Below are 23,514 nucleotides of genomic sequence, written 5' to 3'. Positions count from 1 at the left end.
ACAAAATATTATGCAACCATGAAAAGGATTAAGATAGATCAATAGGTATTGGCACAAATGTCCACGAAATATGAAAATGTGAAGTGATGTTCAATCACCATGTATGTGTCTTGAAGGATATGGCCCATTTTCTCAATAGAAATTATTTCCTGAGATAAGATTATGGGTCTAAAGACTGAAGGAAATTTTTCACTTATTTATTTTAAAGTATTTACTGTTTTTATAATTTAATAAAAGATTAAACAGATCATCGCATTAGTAAAAGACAAATTAATTCCATAAATAAATGGAAAAGACATGGACAGCCCAGGCATGGTGGCTGACGCTTATAATACTAGTATTTTGGGAGGGGGTGGTGGGGGGATCGCTTGAGGCCAGGAGTCCCAGACCAGCCTAAGAAACAAAGCAAGACCTCGTCTCTACTAAAAATTAAAAAAAAATTGGCCAGGCATAGTGGCATGTGCCCATAAACCCAAGTACTGAGGTGGAAGGATCACCTGAGATCAGGAGGTCAAGACTGCAGTGAGTTGAGACTGTGCCACTACACTCAAGCCTGGGAGACAGAGCGAGACTTCATCTCAAAAAAAGAAAAAAAAAAAAAAAAAGGGACAATAAAGAAAGAAAGCTAAGAAGCTAACACAAGGAAAGATAAAACGTGTGACAAATAGGCCGGGTACGTGGCTCACGCCTGTAATCCAGCACTTTGGGAGGCCGAGGCGGGTAGATCACGAGGTCAGGAGTTTGCGACCAGCCTGATCAATACGGTGAAACCCCATCTCTACTAAAAATACAAAAATTAGCGAGGCGTGGTGGTGTGTGCCTGCAATCTCAGCTACTCAGGAGGCTGAGGCAGAATTGCTTGAACCTGGGAGGCAGAGGTTACAGTGAACCAAGATCATACCACTGCACTAGAGCCTGGGCGACAGAGCGAGACTATGTCTCAAAAAAAAAAAAAAAAAAAAAAGGTGACAAAGTAATATGAAGTCTTTTATTTATCACACAGAAAGTAACTTGTTAAATTATAATACCTGTGCCAGTGAAAGTGCAGTGAAATGGCCATTTTCTTGTACTATCACTGGTGTTTAAATTGTATATAAACCTTCCAGGATAAAGCTTGGACATTTTTTTAAAATAATACAGACAGTTACTCATTATACTGCCTCCTCCAACTCCTGGCCTCAAGCAATCCTCCTACCTCAGCCTCCCAAAGTGCTGGAATTATAGGCTGACAGCCACCATGCCTGAAAGCTTGGCAATTTACATCAAGGGTAATAAGAATGCTCATACCCTGTCACTCACAGTAATCTCACTTCCGGAAATATCATCTTTGGATATAATTCAACCTAAACAAAAGGTGATATGCACAAACACAGTGAAAATCTGGGAGTAATTTTTTTCTCATTTTTTAAAAAATATGGAATGCTTCACAAATTTGCATGTCATTCTTTCACAGAGGCCTATTGTTCCAACTTAAGTACATGTGCCACTGAAGCAAGCATGAGTAATTTAAGATAGAGTGGTTAAGTGAAATAAGGAAGAGATAAAAAATCTGTGGTACTTATAGGCACCTAGTAACAGCTCAGCAAATTATTATTTTTATGGTAATTTCACTCAATTAAAAATTGTCATTAAAAATTACCATTGTCATGGAACATAATGTATCCTACAGTATAATTGTAAAAACAGATACAATTTGTCCCTTGGTATATGGGGGGATTAGTTCCAGCTACCCCATTTCTGTGTATACCAAAATCCATGTGTACTCAAGTTTTCGAAGTCAGTCCTGTGGAATCCAAATATTTTAAAAATGGGAAAATTAGTGAGGTGTGGTGACAAGCACCTGTAGTCCCAGCTACCTGTGAGGTTGAGGCAGGAGGACTGCTTGAACCCAGGAGGTTGAGGCTGCAGTGAGCCATAATTGCACTACTGCAGTCCAGTCTGGGCAACAGAGTGAGACAGAAGGTTCACTTTTTAATAGAATTTTTCTGTTCACTTGAAGATATGGTCAGGACTGTGGCATAGGAAAATTTTTCTTTTTTTTTTTTTTTTTTGAGACGGAGTCTCGCTCTGTCGCCCAGGCTGGAGTGCAGTGGCGCGATCTCGGCTCACTGCAAGCTCCGCCTCCCGGGTTCCCGCCATTCTCCTGCCTCAGCCTCCTGAGTAACTGGGACTACAGGCGCCCGCCACCGCGCCCGGCTAATTTTTTGTATTTTTAGTAGAGACGGGGTTTCACTGTGGTCTCGATCTCCTGACCTTGTGATCCGCCCGCCTCGGCCTCCCAAAGTGCTGGGATTACAGGCTTGAGCCACCGCGCCCGGCCAGGAAAATTTTTCATAAAATAACTATCTAATCCAATTAATGCTGGAGTTGGGGACAGAAAACGTTTTGGTGACTATTTATTCCTTCACTTGCTGTTACATAAACTATTGCCAGTAGGCATTTACCAACCAGAAGTGTCATCTCAGAGCTACTCACAATGAAAGGTGACGTCTGGGGCTCAGGTGTGTTGAGGTCTCTATGCCTGGGCTATGGGTGCTGAGTGGGACTTACTTGTGCATCCATTTTCTCTATTCCAGCACCGGGAAACTTGGGTTTATCCATCTTGATAAGATGTCATTGAAATTCCACTTGGCAAGAACCACAAATGGAAGAAAGGCCATGAAACCACAGGACAGTACTTGTTCTCAAGGGAATCTTTAGCTTAAGTGGCTCTGTAAAAGAGAAAGTATATTGTTGAAAAATCATTGCAGGTCAGGTGAGGTGGCTCATACCTATAATGCCAGCCACTGGGAGACAAAGGCAGGAGGATCCCGTGAGGCCAGGAGTTCAAGACCAGCCTGGGCAACACAGTGAAACCTCATCTCTACAAAAAATTAGGAAATGAGCTGGGTGTGGTAACACATTCCTATACTCCACGCTACTCTGGAGGCTGAAATAGGAGGATCGCTTGAGCCCATGAAGTAGAAGCTGCAGTGAGCTCTGATCTCACCACAGAACTCCAGCCTGGGTGACAGAGTGAGACCCTGTCTCAACACACACACACACACACAGACACACACACACACACACACACAAACACACACACCCTCATCTCAGTCTGCCCAGCCTTGACTAATCAAAAGGGTCTTCTGGTTACAGAAGAAGTATGCTCTTTTATAGGACAGGGAGAGACCAGCAAGCTTGTTCACAGCCTTTTCCTCATCCTCTGCTTAGTTTCCAAGAACCCTCACAGTGAAAACAGAGTCCCTGGGAAAACAACCTAAATCTTCAGGTTACCAGGGGAGAAATATGCCTCCTTTGTCAATTAATAAATGGAACACCTGCCTTAAAATCCAGGGAGTTCTGCTAGAATGAATCACTCCCTAAGACCTTGACCTATGCAGGGAACACGAAAAACTGGAGTTTAACCAGGCGCGGTGGCTCACGCCTGTAATCTCAGCACTTTGGGAGGCCGAGGCGGATGGATCATCTGAGGTCAAACCTGGCCAACATGGTGAAACCCCGCCTCTACCAAAACTACAAAAATTAGCTGGGCGTGGTGGTGGACGCCTGTAATCCCAGCTACTCCGGAGGCTGAGGCAGGAAAATCACTTGAACCCAGAAGGCGGAGGTTGCAATTACTTCTAGAATTTCCATTAGCCCTTTGAAATCCTTCAACATTCATTAAGGTCAAAGAGTTGTCACCTAATTTAATCTGATGGGTATGTGACCAGAGTCTTTCTAGGGAATAGAGACTCCCAAACTGTTCAGCTGGGAAGTGAGGAGATAATTTAATACTCAAAATCAAAGGGAAACGAAAAGAGGCCAACCTAGAGCATCATTATTCTTTCTTGGCAGGGAATGGATTCCAGAGTCATTCTGTGACCTTTACGTTCTGTGACCTCCTTATTAGCATCTAAAAGCTTCCAGTGTAGGATGCAGCCAGCTAGGTTCTCTTCTAATGTAATAAAATCTGCTTCAGCAAAGCTTATACAGAGCCATCTCCAGACTCCAGAAATAATAGGCTATAAATTACAGGATCTCCCATTTGATATAATGAAGTATAAGCACGCTCCTGAATGACTCCTCTACATACTACTCTGAGTGACTTGAAGTGAATCTGATACAAGTACTGGAGCGAGCGCAAAGCAGAGCTACATCTAGGATTAATGTGCTTGGGCCCAGCTCCTCACTACTCACCTATGAGTACAGTTCCAGAACCTAAGTAGAGGGTGGGGGAACAAGGCTCCTGGCTTTTTTCCCTAATGCCTGCCATCTCTTTCAGATTTCTTATTTCTTTGCAGAGAAACTAAACAGGCACGACTAAAAAAACTAAACGATTAAACCCTACACAGAGAATCTCCAAAAATTCACAAAATATCATTCAAGACTGTTAGAAAGACAGCCTTGAGGATAACTTGATGTACCAGTGATCTACAATATTTGGGATCATTCCAAATTCCCGTCAAGGATCTGCCTATATCAACACAGGGACAAAGGACCAACCATTCAAATAGGCCCTGCTGCCAAAATGCCATCTCTTCATATTGTTCCATTTAACAAAACTGCAGCCTGTCATCTATCCTTAAGTCCCTTGGCCAATGGTACAGAGCCAGAGTATGCTACTCCCTAGCAGGAAATCAACAGGATGACCTACTAAACACCATTCAGAAGATGCTAAGGCCCATGAATTGCAACAGGAAAGAAAAGACACATAATTAGTCAGATAGGTACATGCTGGGCCAAAAATGCACTACAACCCCCACCCAATTCTGCCTAATCCTAGCTGGGCTGACACCAACCTGATGAGACAGGCCTGTAAGATCTCAAACTAAAACAGAAACTCCTGAACTGGGTTCTTGAGAACCCAGGAAGCAGCAGTAAACCATTAAAGAACAATTAAGGTCTGGAGGTGAGGGGGGAGTTTCAGATAAATGAAATGCTGGTAGAACACAGGGCCCAAAGGAGCAAAAGTTAACCTAAGCCCAGGTAGAACCTTGTTTACCAGAGTACTAGGCACGGGGTGTGGCAACTATTCTAACCAAAGAGGCTCCACTGGGGTTGGGTTAGCAATCCAAGGTATGGTATGCATAGGGCTGGTGGAATTCAGGGGGACTGAAACAGAAGCTTCAGAACCAGAAAGACTATATCTGGGGACAGAGCACAAAACTCTCAAGAGATGAATCTTTGTAAGAGTGAGGCAGAACTATATAGCAGTTTCAGGAGATCTGCTGGTGCCCAGCAAGAGCTCCAAATGGGTTATATGCAGGGACGCAGGCTGTAGTCTCAGAAGAGGAGGTTCACAAAAGTCATTCAGTCCAAGACCCCAAACTGTGTTCTCTACTAACAGGAATTAAGGCCCCCTAGAGAAATGGCTGACTCCATGTATGGTACAGTATATTGATCCTGGAACATCTTTTTTGACAGAAAGCAAGGAAGTCATCAAAGTCCAACAGGATCACATCAAAAAGACAGGAGAGTCAACTTGAAGAGATAATTATTAACCTCGATGAGACAATGTAAGCATCCAAAACAATAAAGACAACAATGGCCTGAAATACATCAAATGCAAACAATAATCTATGAGTTCATGATGATATTCAGAAAAAAAAACTATTGGTCATTAAAGGGAAGGTTACTAGGTCACTAACTTACTACTCTGAAAAGTGACTTAAAATGAGAGGTAGCATGGAGCTATTTATTCAGTTTTTCCCTTACAAACATAAATTTTTAGGGAGATTAAAGCAGATGAAACAAATCTGGAAAAATGGAGGTAACTGCTTAATCGGAGGGTTGGGTACATGGAGGTTCATCCTATTTCTTTTGTGTATGTTTGAACCCCCTACAAAAAAAGCACAAGACAGAATGTGAGCCAAGCAGCTTGGGGTTCAGGCAAGGCTTCTGCCTACAAGAGACACTAGGATATGAGGGGTAGTTTTAGCCCTGATGGGCTGAGCCAACTGGAGGTACATAGGGAGGTGCTAAATTGCAGAGGTATCATGTTGCCCAGCACTTGATCGAATCCTAGATGCTAGGACTGCTTGGTAGCATGCTTCCTAGGTGGTGGATCTGAGGCTACCTACAGAATTTCCTTTGTAGTCATAATTGGCTCAGAAACTACAAAAGGGCTTGCTCTTGAAAATGGAGTCGGTCTTTGTCCATTTCATGCTGCTATAAAAGAATGCCACAGACCGCATAATTTACGAGAAGGAAAAAAGGAAGGAAGGAAGGAAGGGAGGGAGGGAGGGAAGGGAAGGGAAGGAAGGGAGGGAAGGAGGGAAAAAGGGAAGGCGGGAAGGAGGAAGGGGAGGAAGAGAAGGAAGGGAAGGGAAGGAAAAGAAGGAAGGGAAAGAGGGAAGGAGGAAGGGAAGGAAGGGAAGGAAGGGAAGGGAAGGAAGGGAAAGAGGGAAAGAGGGAAGGACGAAGGGAAGGAAGGTGGGAGGGGGAGAGAGAGGAAGGGAGGGGAAGGGAAGAGAACGGAAGAACAGGGAAGGGAAGGGAAGGGAAGCGACGGGAATGGAAGGAATGGAATGGAATGGAACAGAACGGAAAGGAAAAGAAAGGAAAGGAAAGGAAAGGAAAGGAAAGGAAAGGAAAGGAAAGGAAAGGAAAGGAAAGGAAAGGAAAGGAAAGGAAAGGGAAAGGAAAAGGGGAAAGGAAGAAACTTTATTTCTTATAGTTCTGGATGCTATGAAATCCAAGGTTGAGGGGCCTGCATCTAGTAGGGATCTTCTTGCTGCATCATCCCACGACAGAAGGCAGAAGGACAACAGAGTGCAAGACAGCAAGAGGGCAAAAGGGGCTGAACTCTCTTTTATAATAAGACCACTCTGTGATTACTTATCTATTACCATAATAACAACATTAACTCATTCTTGAGGGCTCTCTTATTAGGCCCCACATCCCAACTGTTGCATTGAGGACTGAGTTTCCAGCACATAAACTTTGGGGGACACACTTAAACCACAGCAGAGCACTTATGTAAATTCAACCAAGAGGTGCTGGGAAAATCAAAGGCATGAGAAAGAGAGCAAAGGCTAGCAGAGAAATACGCGCAGGTTAAGGAAAAAAGTCACAATGAATCCTGTAGTGCAGGCTACTTTATCAAAAGCACCTAAAAAAAAAGATCTCATTAACTGCCCCAACTCACCTCCACCCACATCTAAAGGGCCACACACAGCACCACCAAAGGCAGCACAATGAGAACAGCATTCTCCTCAACAGATGAGCTGTGAGTATCCATACACCTAACTCAATAGCTCCAGAACAGCCCTAAAACAGCTCCTCCCCAACCACCACTCAAGTCACCAGCTGGGAAAGTATTCAGAAAACCCAAATCCTGACACACCACTACCAAACAACTTAAACGGCAAAGAACAACCCATTTAAACAGCAATGCCAGTTGCCGGGAAAAAAAAGGAACAATGAGTAGAGGAAAAGCAGACCTCTTGGGGTCCACCAAGACCCAGTCTCTCAGCTTCAGCACTTTCAAATGCAGAATCCTCTGGGGCCTGTGGAACTCCACGAGGCATGTTGTCCTCAAAGATAAGTAAGCAGGCAAGCTGGCTAGAAAATTGCTAAGGGTATTATTCTTCAAAGAATCTTTATAGGGTCAAAGAGGAATGCGTCTTACGGGCTATGTGTATTCCCCACAGATTCTGAGGATGATGTCAGTATCCCTTTCCAGATGTGTTGAACAATTTGTGGTCACTTGTATTCCTGCCACTGAGTACCAGTGCTTTGCTAATTTGAACTGATTCCAGCTCACACTGACCCCGGCTCCCTGGATCTGGTTACCATTAGCCAAGACTGTCATCCATATTGTACCCTTTCAAAGAGTCCTAAAAACAGCTCTTCGCCTACTCTTCCAAGACAAATAAAAATGTCTGCCAAAGAAATGGGGAAGCCGGGCGCGGTGGCTCAAGCCTGTAATCCCAGCACTTTGGGAGGCCGAGACGGGCGGATCACGAGGTCAGGAGATCGAGACCATCCTGGCTAACACAGTGAAACCCCATCTCTACTAAAAATACAAAAACTTAGCCGGGCGAGGTGGCAGGCGCCTGTAGTCCCAGCTACTCGGGAGGCTGAGGCAGGAGAATGGCGTAAACCCGGGAGGTGGAGCTTGCAGTGAGCTGAGATCCGGCCACTGCACTCCAGCCTGGGTGACAGAGCGAGACTCCACCTCAAAAAAAAAAAAAAAAAAAAAAAGAAATGGGGAAAAAAGATTGAAAGAGAGAAAACAATTAACATTCTAACAAGAGAGCAAAAAGCGAAGGGGGAGGAGAAACTAGGAAAATCATACATGGGCTCACACCTATTTCCAAAGCTGAGCTAATATTCTTTTGCTTGTGTCTGAATAAGTCACCAATTTTAAACTGCTAAAGAAAAAAAAAAGAAAAAGAGAATGAAAGAAGCAGGCCCAGGCTGGGCACGGTGCTAGGATTAAAGTGCCGTAATCCTAGCACTTTGGGAGGACGAGGCGGGTGGATCACCCAAGGTCAGGAGTTCGAGACCAGCCTGGTCAACCTGGTGAAACACCATCTCTACTAAAAATACAAACAATTAGCTGGGCATGGTGGCGCATGCCTGTAAACCCAGCTACTCAGGAGGCCGAGCAGGAGAACAGCTTGAACCCAGAAGGCAGAGAATGTGATGACCTGAGATCACACCATTGCCCTCAAGCCAGGGCAATGAGAGCAAAACTCGGTCTCAAAAGAAAAAAAAAAGCCATAAAATAACTCAGGTTTCATTAAATACAACCCTAGTGGTGAATGACTATTGGTCAACAATAAAAAAGATGGATTACTCAGAACAGAGATTAAGAGTCCAGTAAGAATCCAGGAATCTTACCCTTAAATAATGAAAGAAATCCTTTCCTTGGAAAGTAATATCCTCTCAGGCCAGGAACTCCACTAGTAGACAGCCTTCTTAAAAAAAACATTTCTGGCCGGGCATGGGTTCATGCCTCTAATCCCAGCACTTTGGGAGGCTGAGGCAGGAAGATCACCTGAGGTCAGGAGTTCGAGACCGGCCTGGCCAACATGGCGAAACCCCATCTCCACTAAAAATACAAAAATTAGCCTGGCATGGTGCTGAGCACCTGTAATCCCAGCAACTCGGGAGGCTAAGGCAGAAGAGTCACTTGAACCCAGGAGGCAGAGGTTGCAGTGAGCCAAGGTCACGCCATTGCACTCCAGCCTGGGCGACAAGAGTGAAAACTCTGTCTCAAAAAAAAAAAAACATTCCTTTGGGAAGAACTTCTACATAAAAATCTTCAACATGAGACTGGAAAAAACAGTATGGGATCATCCCCGGACCGTTGGCTTTTACAGTTGGAGCTGTAAGAACAAAAAGAAAAAAGGATGTCATTTAAACACAATATGTAGAAAAGAATAATTATTAAATCTGTATTGGTCTTTAACTTTTATACTTTGATCTTTAATTCTGTTATTGTAATTGAGTCCAAAGAAAAATAGTATGAGTAAAATAAAAAGAACACCATAAATGCTAATATTCTGTTTATCAAAGTCTGCAGTGAAATATCCCATTAAATCCAAGTGCAGTGACTTACACCCATAATCCCAGCACTTTGGGAGGCTGAGGCCGGTGAATCTCCTGAGGTCAGGAGTTTGAGGCCAGCCTGGTCAACACGGTGAAACCCCAACGCTACTACAAATACAAAAATTAGGCAGGCGTGGTGGCAGGGGCCTGTAATCCCAGCTACTCAGGAGGCTAAGGCAGGGAGAATTGCTTGGACCCAGGAGGTGAGCTTGCCATGAGCTGAGATCACACCACTGCACTCCAGCATGGGTGACAGAACAAAACTCCATCTTAAAACACACACACACACACATACACACAAAACAGGTAGCACATGACATTTGCTATGGGGAGACTAGGGATATGATCTTGCTGCAATCCTTCTTCCATTTTAGTAATTGCAAACAGTGTGATTCCATTCTGTTTCGTCCCCACTCCACTCCAGAGCCAAAACAAGAAAATCAATTATATTTCTATTTCTTTAAAAACATATCTAACTAAATCATCTAATTAAAAGATAATATGCACGGCTCCATACTAGTAAAAAAAACTTCTTATGTCCTGAGTATCATGGACATTTGATGAATGCTTGTTCAGCTGACTGGTGTAGACTTCAATAATAACCTGTTCGATGCATTACGCCACATTAATCTTACATCTCAAAAGTAGGACAAATACTGTTCTTTCAGTTTTGTCTACCCAAAATGTAGTATTTACACATATTTAAAAATGGGTTAATAAAAAGAAAATGAGTTTGTTCTAGAGAGTATGAGAATTTTGAAAACATGAATTCTCCTGTCCTGGCACATAATTAATACTTAGAGGCATATTATTTCATGTGAAAGCTACCATTAAAAGAAATTAATGTTAAACGTTACTTCACATAATCTTCTAACCTGACTAAAGACTGAAGACCTACCTCACAAAGCTGATTTATCAAGTTGTAAATCTTCACCTGTTGAATTCATAAGTTCATCTCTGAAAGGTAAGAATAAATACTTAATATTCACTAGGCAATATTCAGCAAAGTAATATCCACTAGCACATATTTAACATTTCATCACCAAGGGTGGGTGTGAAAAGAAAAGACAGACTGGGCACCGTGGCTCACACCTGTAATCCCAGCACTTTGGGAGGCCGAGGTAGGCAGATCTTGAGGTCAGGAGTTCGAGACTAGCCTGACCAACATGGTGAAACCCCCGTCTCTACTAAAAATACAAAAATTAGCCAAGTGTGATGGCAGATGCCTGTAATCCTAGATACTCAGGAGGCTGAGGCAGGAGAATTGCCTGAACCCAGGAGGCAGAGATTGCAGGGAGCCAACATCATGCCACTGTACTCTAAGCCTAAGTGAAAGACCAAGTCTCCATCTCAGGAGGGAAAAAAATAATTAATTAATTAATTAATTAAGAAAAGACAAGACAATCGGGATGCTTGAGCACAGCTAAATCTTCTTTTGAGGTTTCTATACATTAACCAAACAAAATAATAATTGCAAATGGTCTCATCAGGTACTTCGTGGAGGATGTGTCCTCACAAATAAACTGGTAACTTTGCAACCCACAGGTCTTTGAAACATATTACAATAATCTTAAATGGGATCCTTTAATATCACATTGCATTCAAGACTATCTTTCTCTACACATCTATAAAAATCATTTATTCCCACATAGGCTTTAAAATCTCAGCCTTAAAAACAAGACATGGATACTATTTTCTTTAGCAAAAGTAGCAGAAAACTGTGAAAGAAAATGTCAATTGCGTGCCAGTCAGGTGAGGGCAGTCTTCACGTTTTAAAAGCTAACACTGGCATGACTTACTCAATGTTGGACCCAGATAAATTAAAAAGTGGAAGATAAAAATACCTAAAATAGGCCCGGTGCAGTGGCTCACGCCTGTAATCCCAGCACTTTGGGAGGCTGAGGCAGGCAGATCACCCGAGGTCGGGAGTTCAAGACCAGTCTGACAAACATAGACAAACCCCAACTCTACTAAAAATACAAAATTAGACAGGCATAGTGGCACGTGCCTGTAATGCCAGCTCCTCGGGAGGCTGAGGCAGGAGAATCGCTTGAACCCAGGAGGCAGACATTGCATGGAATCGAGATCGCACCATTGCATTTCAGCCTGGGCAAGGACAGCAAAACTCCATCTCAAAAAAAAACAAAACAAAACCATAAAATAACTCAGACTTAATTAAATATAACCCTGGTGGTGAATAAATATTTGTCAACAATAAAAAAAAATTTATTACTCAGAACAGAGAGGAGAGTCCAATAAGAATCCAAGAGTCTTACCTTTTAATAAAAAAATGAATCCATTCCTTTGACAGCAATATCCTCTCCAGGCCAGGAATTCCATTAGTAGACAGTCTTCTTTAAAAAAATTCCTGGCAGGGCATAGTGGTTCACATCTGTAATCCCAGCACTTTGGGAGGCTGAGGCAGGAGGATCATCTGAGGTCAGGAGTTCAAGACCAGCCTGGCCAACATGCTGAAACCCCGCCTCTACTAAAAATACAAAAATCAGGCTGGCATGATGTTGGGCGCCTGTAATCCCACCTACTCGGGAGGCTGAGGTAGGAGAATCACACGAACCCAAGAGGCAGAGGTTGCAGTGAGCCAGGATCACGCCATTGCACTCCCGCCTCAGCAAGAAGAATGAAAACCCCATCCCCCACCACAAAAAAAAAGTTCCTTTGGAACGGCCTTCTACATAAAGATCTTCAACATGACACTGGAAAAAAGGGTATGGGATCATCACTGGACCTTTGGCTTTTACAGCTTGAGTTATACGGACAAAAAGAAAAAGGGATATCATTTAAACACAATATGTAGAATAGAATAACTATTAAATCTGTATTGGTCTTTAACTTTTATACTTTTATCTTTACTTCTGTTAATATAATTGAGTCTAAAGAAAAATAGCAATAAAATAAAAATATTATTGTTCAAAACATTGAACAATTATACTCTGTTCAATGCATTATGCCAGATAAATCTTGCATCTCAAAAGTAGGACAAATACTGTTCTTCCAGTTCTGTCTACCCGTAAATGCAATATTTACATGTATTCGTAATGGGTTAATAAAAAGAAAATGAGTTCATTGTTCTAGAGAGTATGATAATTTTGACAACATGAATTCTCTTGTCCTGGCACATAATTAATACTTAGAGGCATATTATTTCATGTGGAGGGTACCATTAAAAGAATTCAATGTTAAACCTTAAATAATGACTGAAATAAAAACAACAGCAAAAATGCTAATATTCTGTTTATCAAAGTCTGTAGCGAAATATCCCATTAAAGCCGGTTGTCGTGACTCACACCCGTAATCCCAGCAGTTTGAGAGGCCAAGGCGGGTGAATCACCTGAGGTCAGGAGTTCGAGACCAGCCTGGCCAACAGTGAAACCCCATCTCTAGTAAAAATACAAAAAGTAGCCAGACATTGGGGAGGGCGCCTGTAATCCCAGCTACTCAGGAGGCTGAAGAAGGAGAATCGCTTAAACCCGGGAGGCGGAGGCTGCAGTGAGCCAAGATCACGGAATTGCACTCCAGCCCAGGCAACAAGAGCTAAACTCTATCTCAAAACAAAACAAAACAGACAAACAAAAAACAGTAAGAGAAAACTGGAGCTAAGTCCTACTCATTGTATTTACTTTCCTAAAATAAAACAACATTATTAAAAAAATTATGGCCAAGCCCAGTGGCTCATGCCTGTAATCCCAGCGCTTTGTGAGGCCAATGTGGATAAATCACATGAGGTCAGGAGTTCAAGACCAGCCTGGCCAACATGGTGAAACCTCAACTCTACTATGATTACAAAAATTAGGAAGGCATGGTGGCAGGTGCCTGTAATCCCAGCTACTTGGGAGGCTGAGGCAGGTAGAATTGCTTAAACCCAGAAGGTACAGCTTGCCATGAGCTGAGAACACACTACTGCACTGCAAGGGCAACAAAACAAAACTCCATCTTAAAAAAAAAAAAAAAAAAGAACTGCTAGCAGGTGCAATTATTCACAATATGTAGAAATTATTCTTTTCTACATACTGTGTTTAAATGATATCCATTTTTCTAATTGTTCTTATAGCTCAACCTGTAAAAGCCAAAGGTCCAGGGAGATGGGATATGATCTCACTGGCTATCCTTCCATTTTAGCAAATCTAAACAGTGTCATTCCATTCTGTATCGTCCCCACTCCAGAGCCAAAACAAGAAAATCAATTATACTTCTATTTCTTTAAAAACCTATCTAACTAAATCTAATTAAAAGATAATATGCATGGCTCTACACTCTAAAAGAAAACCTTCTGTCCTACGTATCATGGACATATGACAAATGCTTGTTCAGTTGACCGGTGTAGACTTCAATAATAATCTGTTCAATGCATTACACCAGATAAATCTTGCATCTCAAAAGTAGGACAAATACTGTTCTTCCAGTTCTGTCTACCCGTAAATGCAATATTTACATGTATTTGTAATGGGTTAATAAAAAGAAAATGAGTTCACTGTCCTAGAGAGTATGAGAATTTTGACAACACGAATTCTCTTGTCCTGGCACATAATTAATACTTAGAGGCATATTATTTCATGTGGAGGGTACCATTAAAAGAATTCAATGTTAAACCTTAAATAATTATTTCACATAATCTTCTAATCTGACTTAAGATTGAAGACCTACCTCCTGAAGCTGTTTAATCAAACTAAATCTTCACCTGTTGAATTCGTAAGTTCATTTCTGAAAGGTAAGAATACTTAATATTCACTAGGCAACATTAAGCAAAATAATATCCACTAGTACTTATTTAACATTTCATCACCAACGGTGGTTGTGATAAGAAAAGACAGGCTGGACACGGCGGCTGATGCCTTTAATCCCAGCACTTTGGAAGGCTGAGGCAGGCAGATCACGAGGTCAGGAGTTTGAGGCCAGCCTGCCCAACATGGCGAAATCCTGTCTCTACTAAAAATACAAACATTAACCAGGCATGGTGGCAGGCACCTGTAAGCCCAGCTACTCAGGAGGCTGAGACAAGACAATTGCCTGAACCCAGGAGGCAGATGTTGCAGAAACCACGATCACACCACTGCATTCCAGCCTGGGTGAAACAGCAAGATTCTGTCTCAATCAATCAATCAATAAAAATGTAAGGAGGAAGCATTTACTGTGCATGTATATGCCTGGTATTATATGAAGCACTTTAGTGTCTTATCAAATCTTCAGGATAGATCTTCAGTTCTCATGACCACAAAAGAGGACACTAAAGCTCAGACAGGAGAAGAGACATGGCCAGCCTGTGTCCCCAGAGCCTACGGTCTTACCACCAGGTGAGACCGTTACACTGGTTCCAGATATCACATGTTGTGAGATTTTTACTTTAAAATGAACCAAAAAAAAACAAACGCAAAAAAGGCACAAGCTATTAAAAAGTGGGAGAAACACTAAGAGAACCTTAAGCACATAACTAAAAATATTATGGAAATGTTACTGAATTCACTAGCAAATTTAATTCTAGATTTTCATTGAGGAGTACGTTATATTATTCATGATGAAGAAAAAGTGTTCACTTAAGTATATTAACATAAATACCATCAATATGATTTATCATGATTAAACGTTCACTTAAGGCAATTCAGTCAAAATTCTGCATCTCATACAATTTTATAGTTTGCTAGTAGGTTACAAGTAGTCATCCAAATAAAAACAGTAAAACACATGATGTTTTCCACTGGTTATTGCTCTTTTTAGGTAAGCACTTTGGTTATTGCTCTTTTTAGGTAAGCACTTGATATATACCAACAGACAGAGGATAATAACAAATTGCTAATTTCTTTCATCATTATATAAAGGTGGCTTCAGGATAGAATAGTATAAGTGCAATGACGAATTTGAAATCTAATGTCAACTCAGTGATGCATCAAGATAAAAGTAGAGACAATAGGGGCACCTTGGTGAGTACTGAATTTTTATTTATTTATTTATTTATTTATTTTGAGATGGAGTTTTGCTCCTTTTGCCCAAGCTAGAGTGCAATGGTGCAATCTCGGCTCACCACAACCTCTGCCTCACGGGTTAAAGCGATCCTCCTGCCTCAGCCTCCCGAGTAGCTGGGATTACAGACATGTGCCACCATGCCCATATAATTTTGTATTTTTAGTAGAGACGGGGTTTCTCCATGTTGGTCAGGCTGGTCTTGAACTCCCGACCTCAAGTATCTGCCTGTCTCGACCTCCCAAAGTGCTGGGATTACAGGCGTGAGCCACCACACCTGGATGAATACCAAATTTAATGAAGCAGACTAAGAGAAACAATTCATTTTAAAAAATAACATTTGGCCAGGCATGGTGGCTCACACCTGTAATCCCAGCACTTTGGGAGGCTGAGGCAGGTGGATCAGTAGGTCAGGAGTTCAAGACCAGCCTGGGCCAAGATCATGATACCATCTCTATTAAAAATACAAAAATCAGCCAGGCGTGGTAGCTGGCGCCTGTAATCCCAGCTGCTCAGGAGGCTGAGGCAGAGAACTGCTTGAACCCGGGAGGCAGAGGTTGCAGTGAGCAGAGATCACACCACTGTACTCCAGCCTGGGCGACATAGTGAGGCTCTGTCTCAAAAAATAATAATAATAATAATTCAATGAAATCCCTAAGATGAAGGGCTTTGCAATACATATGTAAATAAATTCCCAATCTCCATGCTGAAAGTTTAAAAAAATTCTATTAATTAAAGAAACACAACTTTTCCTTAGCTTTGTAGCAATTTAGAAACAGAGAATGTTTCCAATATTTAGACACTACAAAGCACCTGACAAAGAGAAACGTGTAAGGAGGCATGACTCACCGGCAGCCCTGGGCCTGTCCACGGTACCCCCATGATGAAGAGTAACTCCACTGTGTAAATGCTCATGAACACAGGATTACAGGACTTTTCCAGTTTAGACATACCATATTTTCTTTCAGACAATTCTTCAACTTGCTTATGTAGATCAGCAATACGATTATTCCATTTCTCTGAAAACTGAGCAAAAGCTGATTCTCAATAATATGTCCCTATGTCAGAGCAGCACTAACATGTAAGAACTTATTTCATATATTTTACATTCTAACAGTCCACATCATTTTACTGCTTTGAAAAAAATTTTTCCCTTTTTTGGTGGTTCTTAATTAGTTTAATGAGAGACTATTAGAGAAGTTGAAAAGCAAGAGGGCAGAAAAGTTCAATCAAATTAAACACGGTAACAGGGAGGCCACAAAGAGGAGGTCTCCAGGGGTCTTTTAGCAAACTTCCTAAAACTTGTCTCAGCTGTGTGGAAATAAGTCTTTACAGCAGCTGGGTGTGGTGGTGCAGGCCTGTAATCCTAGCACTTCAGCAGCAGAGGCAGGCGGATCTCTTTGAGCTCAGGGTAACATAGCCAAAACCCCCCTCCCCACCCCCACCTATCTCTACCAAAAATACAAAACAGCCAGGCATGGTGGTGGGCGCCTATAGTCCCATCTACTCAGGAGGCTGAGGCAGGAGAATCACTTGAACCCAGGAAGCAGACGTTGCAGTGAGCCAAGACCATGCCACTGCCAGACTGGACGACAGAGCAACACTCCACCTCAAAAAAGAAAAAACAAAAACAAAAACAAGGTTAAAAGGGACCCCAGACCTTAAAGGTACAAGTTTAAGAGGGACCCCTAAGCAAAAAATGCCAACCCTTTTTCTCTCAATCTTTGAAACACCAGGAGGGTGTAACAGTTTTGCAGCCTAGCTGTAGCAGGCTGATGCCCCCAAGATGCCCATATCCTAACCCCGGAAACTGGTGAACATGACCTTGTATGGCAAAAGGGGCTTTGCAGATATAATGAAGTTAAGGGTCTTTGGCTGGCTTGTACTGGCGGGGTTAATGTACTCACCCGGATCCTTATAAGAGCAGAGAAGGTGATGGAGAGGGTGGGAGGTGTAGTGACGGAAGCAGGAAACTCCAGTCATTCAGGACATGCAGCACAAGCTGAGAAGTGCAGGCCGCCTCCAGGGCCAGGAGACAGATTCTCCTGCAGAGCCTCGGAAGGCAACAACCCTGCTCCCACCTTGCTTCAGTGGGACTTACTTTAGAATTCTGGTCTTCAGAACTGTAAGGGAATACATTCGTGTTGTTTGAAGTCACTGTGTGGTAATTTGTTGCAGCAGCCACGGGAAACTAGTATTGTAGTGAAGCCTCAAAACCCATCTGAAGGGGCTGGGCTCAGTGGCTCATGTCTGTAATCCCAACACTTTGGGAGGCTGAGGAGGGCAGATCACTTGAGGTCAGGAGTTCGAGACCAGCCTGGCCAACGTGGTGAAATGCCGTCTCTACAAAAAATACAAAAATTAGCCGGGCACAGTGGCACATACCTGTAATCTCAGCTACTCAGGAGGCTGAGACATGAGAATTGTTTGCACCCAGGGTGGGGGGGTGGAGGCTGCAATGAACTGAGATTGCACCACTGCACTCCCGCCTGGGTGACAGACCAAGGCTCCATCTTGAAAACAAAAACAAAACAAACCAAAAAACCCACCTGAAGAAGGTTTCCAGTTCTGCCAGCAGTCCCCCACCCAACCCTCGGAAGCAGACATTCCATTGCTGTGGGCCATGGACAGGCAAAACGAAGCGCCTCCTCGTGGCAGAGGCCTACCCAGGAGAAACCCAAGGGAAGGCACTGCCGGGCCAGGCTCTCTGCCAAAGCCATATTATGGTGTTTTTTGTTTTTGCTTTTGTTTGAACACAGTTTCACTGTGTCTCCCAGACTGGAGTGCAGTGGCACAATCTCGGCTCACTTCGACCTCTGCCTCCCCAGTTTAAGCAATTCTCCTGCCTCAGCCTCTTGAGTAGCTGGGATTACAGGAACATAGTATGCCTAGCTAATTTTTATATTTTTAGTAGAGATGGGGTTTTGCCATGTTGCCCAGGCTAGACTTGAACGCCTTACCTCAAGTGATCCACCTGTCTCAGCCTCCCAAACTGCTGGGATTACAGGAGTGAGCCACCGCACCCAGCACTCGCCAAAGCAGGCTTTTTCCAGGGGATCAGTCCTGGTCTGGTCTGGCTCTGCCCACTCTCCCTCTCACCTAGCTGGAATCCCTAGCTCCTTCTCAGTAGAGGAGTGTGGACCCCAACCCCAGCTTGGTATGGTTCAGATCTGCGTTTCACTCATGGAACCTGGCTGCTCCCCAGGCCCTGGAGAAAAACAGGGTCTCTCTGCAGGTATGATACAGGATGGGCCTGTCCCCAGGACCCTGTGAGAGGGAAGCCCAATGTCCCACCAGATTGGCAGAGCTGGGAAAGAGAAAGTTTTATGATAGCCCTAAGGAAAAAAAGAGGCAGCAGAGGAAGCAGGACAGCACTCACATGGAACCCATGTCACTGCCTGAGTGAGGTGAGGGAGGAGTGCACCCCAGTGACATGAGGGGGAAGAGAGGCGCGGTTCCAGGGCAGCTTTCCCCCTCATTTCCTGCCATGTTACTCTGATCCCCTCCAGGTGAGCCTGCCCACTTTGTGCCCAGGAGCCTGTAGAAAAACACAGCTCCAAATGGTTATGGCTCCAGGAGTGGGGCACAGCAGGGAGGAGACCTGGACAGAGGACAGGCAGGGGAGGAGGGAGTGGGCCTCAAACTCCTGGAGGGGGCCCTTCTCATGGGTCCTCCTTTTTGGCTTCTCCTTCTTTACCCTGGGCTGATCACCCAGGGAAGAACTGAAGCAAGGTTTCTCACCCTCAGGTCCAAGGGGTTCAACTCCCGGGCCCTTAGGGAAGTGTGAGCCCCCTGAAAGGATGCAAGGGTTTTTTTTTGGAGATGGAGTTTTGCTCTTGTCACCAAGGCTGGAGAGCAGTGGTGCAATCTCACCTCACTGCAACCTCTGCCTCCCGGATTCAAGTGAATCTCCTGCCTTAGCCTCCAGAGTAGCCTGTAAGGTGTAAGGCCACCAGTAAGGTGGCTGCCACCACGCCTAATTTTTTGCATTTTTAGTAGAGATGGGGTTTCACCATGTTGGGCACGCTGGTCTCGAACTCCTGACCTCAGGTGATCCGACCGGCTCGGCCTCCCGAAGTTCTGGGATTACAGGCGTGAGCCACTGCGCTTGGCCGCAATGCAAGGTTTTGCATGGAGAGCATGTACATGCCTTTCTGGAAAACAGTCCACAGCTTATTCTCAGCAGGCTCCACAGTCAAAAAAGGTTAGAACTCTTGCTACAGAGCTGTGGGAGCACCTAGGTGAGGGGCCTGCCAAGGGCATTCTGGGGACTACCTGGGCACCCCTGAGCCCACTGTCCCCTAGGCAGGCTGCACTGCTTGGTATTTGCAGAGCTGAGGGGGTGGGGCACATGGGGACTGTGAAATTGCCCTGAGATGACCCACAGTCCTCAGCTGGGAAGTGAGGGGTGCATCTCCTGCAGCATCCTCCATCCCTAGACCATGGGGCCAGGAGAACTGATCCTTTCAGCAAGTCAAAAGCCTATTACTGACTTCTTCCCTGGCCATGTAGACAGTGAACCAGGGTAGTCATATCAAGTAAATGCCTTGGTCCTGTCACCGAGGTGACCAGTAGGCATTCCCAGGTGCAGTGAAGGTCCTGACACCAAGATATGCACCTGGCCACCTGAGGAAAGAGAAAGGACTATCCAAGGGGATGGGGCTGAGCTGGGTGTGGAGTGGTCCTTGTGAGTCTTGGTGAATGGGAGGGGGAGCAGCATGATCCAGACCTTGAGGCGGAAGGACAACCAGGAGACAGCCTGGAAAATGTGCTGGACCCACAAGGGCTCAAGGCTGGCCAGAGAGGGAGGTGGGATAGGCTGGAAAGTCCTGAGGTCTGAAGATTGGCCCTGGCAGAAAGAAGCCAGGTAAGGTGGGGTGTTACCTGCACCCTGGGGACCAACTGCAGGCCAGATCAGGCCAACTACCGGGCCCTTAGGGAGATGTGAGCCCCTTGAAATGGTGGAAGGTTTTTTGTTTTTTTTTTTTTGAGACGGAGTTTCGCTCTTGTCGCACAGGCTGCCACCTTTGCCCAGAGCAGGCACCAATATTTCTGGCTCTGGGTGTGACCTCAGAATGGGGAAAAGCCCCAACCCCCACCAGGACCACCTGCCGCCTAGACTACTTCAGATGCTGAACCCAAGCCAGGGGCAGGAAGCTAGAATGACACCTAGGTTAATCCCGATAAAGTCCCTGGCTCCCCCCAGCTATGGGGCTGAAGGGGAATTACAGCCCAAACCCCAGATGCTGACTCTCCAACACTGAGCCCTCAGTGCCCACAGGGAGATAGAATCAGCACACTATCCAGATGGGGAAATGGGCTCAGAGAAGTGCAAGAGCCTTGCCCAATGCCCCAGACCAGGGCTCCAGACCCACAGGGTTCTTTTGTCACTGTGTCTACTCCAGCCTGGGTGACACAGCAAGACTGTCTCCAAAAAAAAAAAAAAAAAAGAAAGAAAAACAATAAATTAGACATCTGGATCAAATCAGCTACTTCTGTCATCGTCTAGTCCCGCAAAGTGTCAGGTAACGTCCTATTAAGATCGCTGCTCACATATCTATAAAATACTGAAAATATCATTTTAAAAAATCTTTTTTTTTTTTATTTTGAGACGGGACTTTTGCTCTTGTTGCCCAGGCTGGAGTGCACTGGTGCGATCTCGGCTCACTGCAACCTCCACTTCCTGGGTTCAAGCAATTCTCCTGTCTCAGCTTCCCGAGTAGCTGGGACAGCAGGCATGCACCACCATGCCCGGCTAATTTTGTAGTTTTAGTAGAGACAGGGTTTCTCCATGTTGGTCAGGCTGGTCTTCAACTCCCGACCTCAGGTGATCCACCCATCTTGGCCTCCCAAAGTGCTGGGATTACAAGCGTGAGCCACCGCACCTGGCCAAGAAACCCTTATTTAAAAACAAGCCAGGTGTGGTGGCTTACACCTATAATCCCAGCACTTTGGGAAGCAGAGGCAGGTGGATCACTTGACATCAGTAGTTTGAGACAAGCCTGGGCAACATGATGTAACCCCATCTCTACTAAGAATATATATAAAAAAAAAAAAAATTAGCTGGGTGTGGTGGTGGGCACCTGTAATCCCAGCTTCTCAGGAGGCTGAGGCAGGAGAATCGCTTGACCCTGGGAGGTGGAGGTTGCAGTGAGCGGAGATCTTGCCACTGCACTCTAGCCTGGGAGACAACAGCAAAACTCCATCTCAAAAAAAAAAACAAAAACAGACCCCATTTCAAAACAAAAAGAAAAGCAAAACAAAACACAAATGTGGTATGGAAATAAAAATAATTACCGTGTTAAACACAGCTTCGTAGAAAATAAAAGACCACTCAAATACAATAAGCTGTCTTTTTAGACAGGTATAATTGTTATTCTTATTTTACAGCTTAAGAAACAAGCTCAGAGAATGTTATTTGATTGGACCATGTTGCATCTCTGGACAGTGCAGCTGAGATCAGACTTCGTGTGTAACTCCACTAGCCTACCAGGGTGCCTCTCACAAAGGTAAGAAATGTAAATTTGGCCTAATATACGAAGTTGCCACGGCAGCACTGGGTCAGTTCTACATACACTACTTCTATGTTCATCAAGGGAAACCTTACAGGAAAGTGAAAATGTTTCTAGAAGGTGATTGGACACCAGCACATTTGCTTGTTGCCTTTGGGCTCTTCTTCTCAGGCCAACAGTAACCTGAAATTATTGACTGACTATTCCAGTCAACTGGAGAAAATGGTACCAAGGTCGCCAACATCAGACAAATTCACTTGAGGACCTATCTATGTACTTTGAAAGACAAAACTGCTTGTGAAGGATACTGTATTTCAGAAAAACAGAATCATATTAACAACTAATAACACTGTAAAATGCTGATGTGTTGAATGCTACTTTAGAAAAACATGTTCAAATCGAGGGAAAAAAGTCGAAAACTACATATCTAGCTAGCTAGTTAACTATCTAGAGACATGCTTTCATTCCTGGCCTCAAGTAGTCCTCCTACCTCAGCCTCCTAAGTAGCCTGGGCCACAGGTGGACACAGTTACACCTGGATTTTTTGTTTTGTAGAGACAGGGTTTCACTACATTGCCCAGGCTGGTGTCATACTTTGGAGTCTCGCTGTGTTGCCTAGGCTGGGGTGAAGTGGTGCAATCTCGGCTCACTGTAACCTCAGCCTTTTGGGTTCAAGGAGTAGCTGGGACGACAGGCATGTGCCACCACACCCGGCTAATTTTTGTACTTTTTGTAGAGACTGAGTTTCACCATGGCCAGGTTGGTCTCAAACTCTTGACCTCAGGTGATCCACCCACCTCGGCCTCCCAAAGTGCTGGGATTACAGGCTTGAGGCACCAAGCCTGGTGGAGCACTTTCTTGTTATTAAACAGCCTAACCCAGGCGGGGCACAGTCCCTCACGCCTGTAATCCTGACGACTCTAATGGCCAAGGTGAGAAGACCGCTTGAACCCAGGAGCTCGAAACTGGCCTGGGCAACACAGCGAGACCCCCATCTCTACAAAAATTACAAAAATTAGGCCACGTGAGCACCGCCCCCGGCCAATTTTTGTATCTTTTGTAGAGACGGGGTTTCTTCATGTTGCCCAGGCTGGTCTAGAACTCCTGAGCCCAAGCCAGCCATCCTCCCGCCTCGGCCTCCCAAAGTACTGGGATCGCAGTTTTATTTGGCAGTCCCTCCCTGTTGCACACTTAGGTTTTTTTTTTACTTTTTTAGACACGGTTTACCTCAGTCTCGCAGGCTGGAATGCTGTGGTGGGACCATAGCTCATTGGAGCCTTGAACCTTGGGGTTCAAGTAGCTGGGGGGCTGAGGTAGGACTACTGAGACAGGGTCGCACCATGTTGCTAGACTGATCGTGGCCTGAAGGGATCCTCCCGCCTTGGTCGCGCCTGGACATATTTTTGTATTTTTGACCGACATAAACACTGCGCTGGGTCTGAGTTTGTCAACTACCCTTCTCCAGCCAGCAACACACAGGACCTGGAGG

At 44.4% G+C, this 23,514-nt stretch overlaps 2 long non-coding RNA genes across 2 annotated transcripts; both read right to left on the bottom strand.

The window, feature by feature from the left end:
• Positions 1-2,556: 2,556 nt before the first annotated feature.
• Positions 2,557-12,297, bottom strand: LOC144340076 (uncharacterized). Its single transcript, XR_013415790.1, has 4 exons — positions 11,817-12,297; positions 10,439-10,497; positions 8,830-9,317; positions 2,557-2,711 (listed from the first exon to the last, which is right to left on the bottom strand). It is a non-coding gene; the product is annotated as an uncharacterized LOC144340076 (long non-coding RNA).
• Positions 12,298-14,201: 1,904 nt separating this feature from the next.
• Positions 14,202-19,220, bottom strand: LOC144339838 (uncharacterized). Its single transcript, XR_013415343.1, has 4 exons — positions 18,893-19,220; positions 17,421-17,636; positions 16,363-16,539; positions 14,202-14,259 (listed from the first exon to the last, which is right to left on the bottom strand). It is a non-coding gene; the product is annotated as an uncharacterized LOC144339838 (long non-coding RNA).
• Between the last annotated feature and the right edge of the window lie 4,294 nt (positions 19,221-23,514).

The sequence above is a fragment of the Macaca mulatta genome, chromosome 3 (assembly GCF_049350105.2).
Source record: "Macaca mulatta isolate MMU2019108-1 chromosome 3, T2T-MMU8v2.0, whole genome shotgun sequence".
Classification (NCBI taxonomy): Eukaryota; Metazoa; Chordata; class Mammalia; order Primates; family Cercopithecidae; genus Macaca; species Macaca mulatta.
This window is presented reverse-complemented; position numbering and strand designations above follow the sequence as displayed.